This window comes from Rana temporaria, chromosome 13 (assembly GCF_905171775.1).
Source record: "Rana temporaria chromosome 13, aRanTem1.1, whole genome shotgun sequence".
Lineage (NCBI taxonomy): Eukaryota > Metazoa > Chordata > Amphibia > Anura > Ranidae > Rana > Rana temporaria.
Window position 1 is genome coordinate 119,875,415 of NC_053501.1, and position 9,779 is coordinate 119,885,193.

Here is a 9,779-nt window from a genome sequence, read left to right on the forward strand (position 1 = left end):
TCACCAAGACAGGAAGTGAAGGAATATCCTCCCACCCATAGTACAGAAGTTCTAACCCCTCCCCTCTCTACCCATAAGTAATGGAGGGTCACCAGGACAGGAAGTGAAGGAATATCACTGTACAGAGGTTTCACTCCCTCCCCACTCTACTTATAACCAATGGGGGTCACCAGGACAGGAAGTGAAGGAAAATCCTCCCACCCATAGTACAGAAGTTCTAACCCCTCCCCTCTCTACCCATAAGTAATGGAGGGTCACCAGGACAGGAAGTGAAGGAATATTCCCCCCACCCACTAGACAGAGGTTCTAATCTAAGCTGCTCTACCCATAACTACTGGGGGTCACCAAGACAGGAAGTGAAGGAATATCCCCTTACCCATTGTACAGAAGTTCTAACCCCTCCCCTCTCTACTTATAACCAATGGGGGGTCACCAGGACAGGAAATGAAGGAATATTCCCCCCACCCACTAGATAGAGGTTCTAAGCTGCTCTACCCATACTTAATGGGGGTCACCAGGACAAGAAGTGAAGGAATATCCCCTTACCCATTGTACAGAAGTTCTAACCCCTCCCCTCTCTAACCATACCTACTGGGGGTCACCAAGACAGGAAGTGAAGGAAAATCCTCCCACCCATTGTACATAGGTTTCACTCCCTCCCCACTCTACTTATAACCAATGGGGGTCACCGGGACAGGAAGTGAAGTAATATTCCCCCCACCCGCTAGACAGAGGTCCTAACTCTCTCTACCCATACTTAATGGGGGTCACCAAGACAGGAAGTGAAGGAATATCCCCTTACCCATTGTACAGAGGTTCCAACCCCTCCCCACTCTACCCATAACTACTGGGGGTCAAGAGGACAGGAAGTGAAGGAATCTTACCCCACCCATTAATGGGGGTCACCATGACAGGAAGTGAAGAAATATTACCCCACCCATTAATGGGGGGTCACCAAGACAGGAAGTGAAGGAATATCCCCTTACCCATTGTACAGAGGTTCCAACCCGCTCTATCCATAATTAATGGGGGTCACCAGGACAGGAAGTGATGGAATATCCCCCACCCACTGGACAGCGGTTCTAACCCCTCCCCACTCTACCCATACCTACTGGGGGTCACCAGGACATGAAGTGAAGAAATATCCCCCCCACCCATTGTACAGAGGTTCTGACCCCTCCCCACTCTACCCAACACTAATGGGGGTCACCAGGACAGGAAGTGAAGGTAAATCCCAACCCCACCCACTAGACAGAGGTTCTAATTGTCTCCCCACTCTACCCATACCCAATGGGGGTCACCAGGACAGGAAGTGAAGGAATATTCCCCCACCCACTAGACAGAGGTTCTAACCCTCTCTACCCACAACTACTGAGGGTCCCCAGAACAGGAAATGAGGGTAAATCCCAACCCCACCCATGGTACAGAGGTTCCAACCCCTTCCCACACTACCCATATAACTAATGGGGGTCACCAGGACAGGAAGTGAAGGAATCTTACCCCACCCATTAATGGGGGTCACCAGGACAGGAAGTGAAGGAATCTTACCCCACCCATTAATGGGGGTCACCATGACAGGAAGTGAAGGAATATTACCCCACCCATTAATGGGGGTCACCAGGACAGGAAGTGAAGGAATCTTACCCCACCCAATAATGGGGGTCAAGAGGACAGGACGTGAAGGAATCTTACCCCACCTATTAATGGGGGTCACCAGGACAGGAAGTGAAGGAATATTACCCCACCCATTAATGGGGGTCACAGGACAGGAAGTGAAGGAATATTACCCCACCCATTAATGGGGGTCACAGGACAGGAAGTGAATGAATATTACCCCACCTATTAATGGGGGTCACCAGGACAGAAAGTGAAGGAATCTTACCCCACCCATTAATGGGGGTCACCATGACAGGAAGTGAAGGAATCTTACCCCACAAATTAATGGGGGTCACCAGGACAGGAAGTGAAGGAATCTTACCCCACCCATTAATGGGGGTCACCATGACAGGAAGTGAAGGAATATTACCCCACCCATGAATGGGGGTCACCAGGACAGGAAGCGAAGGAATCTTACCCCACCCATTAATGGGGGTCACCAGGACAGGAAGTGAAGGAATCTTACCCCACCCATTAATGGGGGTCACCAGGACAGGAAGTGAAGGAATCTTACCCCACAGATTAATGGGGGTCACCAGGACAGGAAGTGAAGGAATCTTACCCCACAGATTAATGGGGGTCACCAGGACAGGAAGTGAAGGAATCTTACCCCACCCATTAATGGGGGTCACGGGACAGGAAGTGAAGGAATATTACCTCACCCAGGACAGGAAGTAAGGGTGAATCCCAACCCCACCCATTGTACAGAGGTTCTAACCCCTTCCCACACTCTATAATTGGCTGATTGGCTGCAGCCATCGATCGATGGGCGGTCACACACTGATCAAAATTCATCCAGTCCCTGCTGAACCAGCTGAACACCAATCAGGGTCCGGCCACCTTCAGAAGGGGGGGGGCTCATTACTCGGCTGTGGTGGAACTACAAGTCCCAGGAGGCATTGCCATGAACATGACTTCCTGGGGGGATGATGGGATTTGTAGTTCACCACAACTGGAGTGCTGAAGTTTCTTCCCCCCGCGATAAGACAACACATCTGGTTTCAGGGGGCGCAGTGCACGGCAGCGGTACAGAATAAAGGTCCCCCCCCCCCCGATTCTCAGCATGTCGGGGTGTGAAATGTAAATGGGCCCCGCAGGAAACTGTTTTGTCTGGAGTTCCCCTTTAAAAACGAACCAGAAAACGATAGAAATGCCGAGAGATTTCTGTCATGTGACCGGCGCCTGCGTCACACTTCACAGGGAACCGCGCCCTCCATTCTCAGCGCATGTGATGGTCTCAGAAAAGAACGTTTATGGGATCTGTTATTGTGTAACGAGCCACAGTCCCTGTGCAGGAGGGGAGTGAGCCATTCCCAGAGGGCTGTGCGCCATTCTCAGAGGCGAGTGAGCCATTCTCAGAGGGGAGTGAGCCATTCTCAGAGGGCTGTGATCCTTTTCTTGAGGGCTGTGCGCCATTCTCAGAGGGCTGTGAGCCATTCTCAGAGGCGAGTGAGCCATTCTCAGAGGGGAGTGAGCCATTCTCAGAGGGCTGTGATCCTTTTCTTGAGGGCTGTGCGCCATTCTCAGAGGGGAGTGAGCCATTCTCAGAGGGAAGTGAGCCATTCTCAGAGGGCTGTGAGCCATTCTCAGAGGGGAGTGAGCCATTCTCAGAGGGCTGTGAGCCATTCTCAGAGGACTGTGAGCCATTCTCAGAGGGGAGTGAGCCATTCTCTGAGGGCTGTGAGCCATTCTCAGAGGGCTGTGAGCCATTCCCGGAGGGCTGTGAGCCATTCTCAGAGGGCTGTGAGCCATTCTCAGAGGGCTGTGAGCCATTCTCAGAGGGCAGTGAGCCATTCTCAGAGGGGAGTGAGCCATTCTCAGACGACTGTGAGCCATTCTCAGAGGGGAGTGAGTCATTCTCAGAGGGCTGTGAGCCATTCCTGGAGGACTGTGAGCCATTCTCAGAGGGAGTGAGCCATTCTCAGAGGGCTGTGAGCCATTCTCAGAGGGCTGTGAGCCATTCTCAGAGGGCTGTGAGCCATTCTCAGAGGGCTGTGAGCCATTCCCGGAGGGCTGTGAGCCATTCTCAGAGGGCTGTGAGCCATTCTCTGAGGGCTGTGAGCCATTCTCTGAGGGCTGTGAGCCATTCTCAGAGGGCTGTGAGCCATTCTCAGAGGGCAGTGAGCCATTCCCAGAGGGCAGTGAGCCATTCCCGGAGGGCTGTGAGCCATTCTCAGAGGGCTGTGAGCCATTCTCAGAGGGCTGTGAGCCATTCTCAGAGGGCAGTGAGCCATTCTCAGAGGGGAGTGAGCCATTCTCAGACGACTGTGAGCCATTCTCAGAGGGGAGTGAGTCATTCTCAGAGGGCTGTGAGCCATTCCTGGAGGACTGTGAGCCTTTCCTGGAGGGCTGCAGAGGGAAGTGAGCCATTCTCAGAGGGGAGTGAGCCATTCTCAGAGGGGAGTGAGCCATTCTCAGAGGGCTGTGAGCCATTCTCAGAGGGCTGTGAGCCATTCCCAGAGGGCTGTGAGCCATTCTCAGAGGGCAGTGAGCCATTCCCAGAGGGCTGTGAGCCATTCCCAGAGGGCTGTGAGCCATTCTCAGGGGGCTGTGAGCCATTCTCAGAGGGCTGTGAGCCATTCTCAGAGGGCTGTGAGCCATTCTCAGAGGGCTGTGAGCCATTCCCAGAGGGCAGTGAGCAATTCTCAGAGGGCTGTGAGCCATTCCCGGAGGGCTGTGAGCCATTCTCAGAGGGCTGTGAGCCATTCCCGGAGGGCTGTGAGCCATTCTCAGAGGGCTGTGAGCCATTCTCAGAGGGCTGTGAGCCATTCTCAGAGGGCTGTGAGCCATTCCCAGAGGGGAGTGAGCAATTCTCAGAGGGCTGTGAGCCATTCTCAGAGGGCTGTGAGCCATTCTCAGAGGGCTGTGAGCCATTCTCAGAGGGCTGTGAGCCATTCCCAGAGGGCAGTGAGCAATTCTCAGAGGGCTGTGAGCCATTCCCGGAGGGCTGTGAGCCATTCTCAGAGGGCTGTGAGCCATTCCCAGAGGGCAGTGAGCCATTCTCAGAGGGCTGTGAGCCATTCTCAGAGGACTGTGTGCCATTCTCAGAGGGGAGTGAGCCATTCTCTGAGGGCTGTGAGCCATTCTCAGAGGGCTGTGAGCCATTCCCGGAGGGCTGTGAGCCATTCTCAGAGGGCTGTGAGCCATTCTCAGAGGGCTGTGAGCCATTCTCAGAGGGCAGTGAGCCATTCTCAGAGGGGAGTGAGCCATTCTCAGACGACTGTGAGCCATTCTCAGAGGGGAGTGAGTCATTCTCAGAGGGCTGTGAGCCATTCCTGGAGGACTGTGAGCCATTCTCAGAGGGAGTGAGCCATTCTCAGAGGGCTGTGAGCCATTCTCAGAGGGCTGTGAGCCATTCTCAGAGGGCTGTGAGCCATTCTCAGAGGGCTGTGAGCCATTCCCGGAGGGCTGTGAGCCATTCTCAGAGGGCTGTGAGCCATTCTCAGAGGGCTGTGAGCCATTCTCAGAGGGCAGTGAGCCATTCCCAGAGGGCAGTGAGCCATTCCCGGGGGGCTGTGAGCCATTCTCAGAGGGCTGTGAGCCATTCTCAGAGGGCTGTGAGCCATTCTCAGAGGGCAGTGAGCCATTCTCAGAGGGGAGTGAGCCATTCTCAGACGACTGTGAGCCATTCTCAGAGGGCTGTGAGCCATTCCTGGAGGACTGTGAGCCTTTCCTGGAGGGCTGCAGAGGGAAGTGAGCCATTCTCAGAGGGGAGTGAGCCATTCTCAGAGGGGAGTGAGCCATTCTCAGAGGGCTGTGAGCCATTCTCAGAGGGCTGTGAGCCATTCCCAGAGGGCTGTGAGCCATTCTCAGAGGGCAGTGAGCCATTCCCAGAGGGCTGTGAGCCATTCTCAGGGGGCTGTGAGCCATTCTCAGAGGGCTGTGAGCCATTCTCAGAGGGCTGTGAGCCATTCTCAGAGGGCTGTGAGCCATTCCCAGAGGGCAGTGAGCAATTCTCAGAGGGCTGTGAGCCATTCCCGGAGGGCTGTGAGCCATTCTCAGAGGGCTGTGAGCCATTCCCAGAGGGCAGTGAGCCATTCTCAGAGGGCAGTGAGCCATTCTCAGAGGGCTGTGAGCCATTCCCAGAGGGCAGTGAGCCATTCTCAGAGGGCAGTGAGCCATTCTCAGAGGGCTGTGAGCCATTCCCAGAGGGCTGTGAGCCATTCTCAGGGGGCTGTGAGCCATTCTCAGAGGGCTGTGAGCCATTCTCAGAGGGCTGTGAGCCATTCTCAGAGGGCTGTGAGCCATTCCCAGAGGGCAGTGAGCAATTCTCAGAGGGCTGTGAGCCATTCCCGGAGGGCTGTGAGCCATTCTCAGAGGGCTGTGAGCCATTCCCAGAGGGCAGTGAGCCATTCTCAGAGGGCAGTGAGCCATTCTCAGAGGGCTGTGAGCCATTCCCAGAGGGCAGTGAGCCATTCTCAGAGGGCAGTGAGCCATTCTCAGAGGGCTGTGAGCCATTCCCAGAGGGCTGTGAGCCATTCTCAGAGGGAGTGAGCCATTCTCAGAGGGCTGTGAGCCATTCCCAGAGGGCTGTGAGCCATTCTCAGAGGGGAGTGAGCCATTCTCAGAGGGCTGTGAGCCATTCCCAGAGGGCTGTGAGCCATTCTCAGAGGGGAGTGAGCCATTCTCAGAGGGCTGTGAGCCATTCTCAGAGGGCTGTGAGCCATTCTCAGAGGGCAGTGAGCCATTCTCAGAGGGCTGTGAGCCATTCTCAGAGGGCTGTGAGCCATTCTCAGAGGGCAGTGAGCCATTCTCAGAGGGGAGTGAGCCATTCTCAGACGACTGTGAGCCATTCTCAGAGGGGAGTGAGTCATTCTCAGAGGGCTGTGAGCCATTCCTGGAGGACTGTGAGCCATTCTCAGAGGGAGTGAGCCATTCTCAGAGGGCTGTGAGCCATTCTCAGAGGGCTGTGAGCCATTCTCAGAGGGCTGTGAGCCATTCTCAGAGGGCTGTGAGCCATTCCCGGAGGGCTGTGAGCCATTCTCAGAGGGCTGTGAGCCATTCTCAGAGGGCTGTGAGCCATTCTCAGAGGGCAGTGAGCCATTCCCAGAGGGCAGTGAGCCATTCCCGGGGGGCTGTGAGCCATTCTCAGAGGGCTGTGAGCCATTCTCAGAGGGCTGTGAGCCATTCTCAGAGGGCAGTGAGCCATTCTCAGAGGGGAGTGAGCCATTCTCAGACGACTGTGAGCCATTCTCAGAGGGCTGTGAGCCATTCCTGGAGGACTGTGAGCCTTTCCTGGAGGGCTGCAGAGGGAAGTGAGCCATTCTCAGAGGGGAGTGAGCCATTCTCAGAGGGGAGTGAGCCATTCTCAGAGGGCTGTGAGCCATTCTCAGAGGGCTGTGAGCCATTCTCAGAGGGCAGTGAGCCATTCCCAGAGGGCTGTGAGCCATTCTCAGAGGGCTGTGAGCCATTCTCAGAGGGGAGTGAGCCATTCTCAGAGGGGAGTGAGTCATTCTCAGAGGGCTGTGAGCCATTCTCAGAGGGGAGTAAACCATTCTCAGAGGGGAGTGAGCCATTCTCAGAGGGCTGTGAGCCATTCTCAGAGGGCTGTGAGCCATTCTCAGAGGGGAGTGAGCCATTCTCAGAGGGCTGTGAGCCATTCTCAGAGGGCAGTGAGCCATTCTCAGAGGGGAGTGAACCATTCTCAGAGGGGAGTGAGCCATTCTCAGAGGGCTGTGAGCCATTCTCAGAGGGGAGTGAGCCATTCTCAGAGGACTGTGAGCCATTCTCAGAGGGGAGTGAGACATTCTCAGAGGGGAGTGAGCCATTCTCAGAGGGCTGTGAGCCATTCCCGGAGGACTGTGAGCCATTCTCAGAGGGCTGTGAGCCATTCTCAGAGGGCTGTGAGCTATTCTCAGAGGGCTGTGAGCCATTCTCAGAGGGCTGTGAGCCATTCCCAGAGGGCTGTGAGCCATTCTCAGAGGGCTGTGAGCCATTCCCAGAGGGCTGTGAGCCATTCTCAGAGGGCTGTGAGCCATTCCTGGAGGACTGTGAGCCATTCTCAGAGGACTGTGAGCCATTCTCAGAGGACTGTGAGCCATTCTCAGAGGGCAGTGAGCCATTCTCAGAGGGCTGTGAGCCATTCTCAGAGGGCTGTGAGCCATTCTCAGAGGGGAGTGAGCCATTCTCAGAGGGGAGTGAGCCATTCTTAGAGGGCTGTGAGCCATTCTCAGAGGGGAGTGAGCCATTCTCAGAGGGCTGTGAGCGATTCTCAGAGGGCTGTGAGCCATTCTCAGAGGGCTGTGAGCCATTCCCAGAGGGCTGTGAGCCATTCTCAGAGGGCTGTGAGCCATTCCTGGAGGACTGTGAGCCATTCTCAGAGGACTGTGAGCCATTCTCAGAGGGGAGTGAGCCATTCTCAGAGGGCAGTGAGCCATTCTCAGAGGGCTGTGAGCCATTCTCAGAGGGCTGTGAGCCATTCTCAGAGGGGAGTGAGCCATTCTCAGAGGGGAGTGAGCCATTCTCAGAGGGGAGTGAGCCATTCTCAGAGGACTGTGAGCCATTCTCAGAGGACTGTGAGCCATTCTCAGAGGACTGTGAGCCATTCTCAGAGGGCTGTGAGCCATTCTCAGAGGGCTGTGAGCCATTCCTGGAGGACTGTGAGCCATTCTCAGAGGGCTGTGAGCCATTCTCAGAGGGCTGTGAGCCATTCCCAGAGGGCTGTGAGCCATTCCTGGAGGACTGTGAGCCATTCTCAGAGGACTGTGAGCCATTCTCAGAGGGCAGTGAGCCATTCTCAGAGGGGAGTGAGCCATTCTCAGAGGGCTGTGAGCCATTCTCAGAGCGCAGTGAGCCATTCTCAGAGCGCAGTGAGCCATTCTCAGAGGGCTGTGAGCCATTCTCAGAGGGGAGTGAGCCATTCTCAGAGGGCTGTGAGCCATTCTCAGAGCGCAGTGAGCCATTCTCAGAGGACTGTGAGCCATTCTCAGAGGGCTGTGAGCCATTCTCAGAGGGGAGTGAGCCATTCTCAGAGGGCAGTGAGCCATTCTCAGAGGGCTGTGAGCCATTCTCAGAGCGCAGTGAGCCATTCTCAGTGGGCTGTGAGCCATTCTCAGAGGGCTGTGAGCCATTCCCAGAGGGCTGTGAGCCATTCTCAGAGCGCAGTGAGCCATTCTCAGAGCGCAGTGAGCCATTCTCAGAGGGCTGTGAGCCATTCTCAGAGGGCTGTGAGCCATTCTCAGAGGGCAGTGAGCCATTCTCAGAGGGCTGTGAGCCATTCTCAGAGGGCTGTGAGCCATTCTCAGTGGGCTGTGAGCGGTTTATCTCATGTGACGCATTTCAGCGCAAATGCATCACAACGCAAAAAAAAAGCGCAAAGTGTAAAGAGAAAAAAGCAACGTGCGTGTAATAACCACAACGCACCGCATCCGAAAACACAGCGCGGTGCGCAACGCCAGCAAATGGCTTAAGTGGTGCGAACTTCTCCAACGAAGGCGGAGTCCCACGTGCGCGGTCGCATTTTCATGCGTTTATGTTCACTTTCCCCCCCCCCCCCTATTGAAATCTATGGGGACAAAAACACACCCAAAAAACACGCCGCACCTTTATCCGAGACGCGCGGCGCCGTGTTCGGATGTATTGGACAATAATATTTTTCTTTTGTGACAAATCGCAGGAGGGGTGAACGGGGCTCATTCCCGCGCATTGCGCCGGGGCAACCTTTGGCGATCGGCGTGCAGCAAAAGTGTTTCCGAAAACCAAACGTGCCGCTAGGTTGCGTTGCCGTGCGTTGTTGTGGCGCAACGTGCGTTTGGGGACGCCATTGAAAATCGATGCCGCTGCACCACATGTAACGTGTGGCGATGCGCGTTCCCGCGACGCAAAGGCGTAGATCTGGGTCCTTTGTGGTCACGTGATTTCACCCAAAAACATTTTTTAAAAGATGTAAAAAAGTAAAAAATAAATAAAAAAAAGCAGGTGAGGAAGGGGTTAAATCTCGAAATTCAAATTGCATTGTGTGCAGCAGCGGGTATGAAGAAGGTTGGTCCTCTTTATAGGAGGTGGGGTGTCCCCGGGGGGGGGGGGGATATAAAATATTGTGGGGTCACCTTTAAGAAAGGTAAAGTGTTATTCTGCAATCCACCTTTAGAAGGCGCTCTCCCCCTCCCCCTGCTCATCACTGA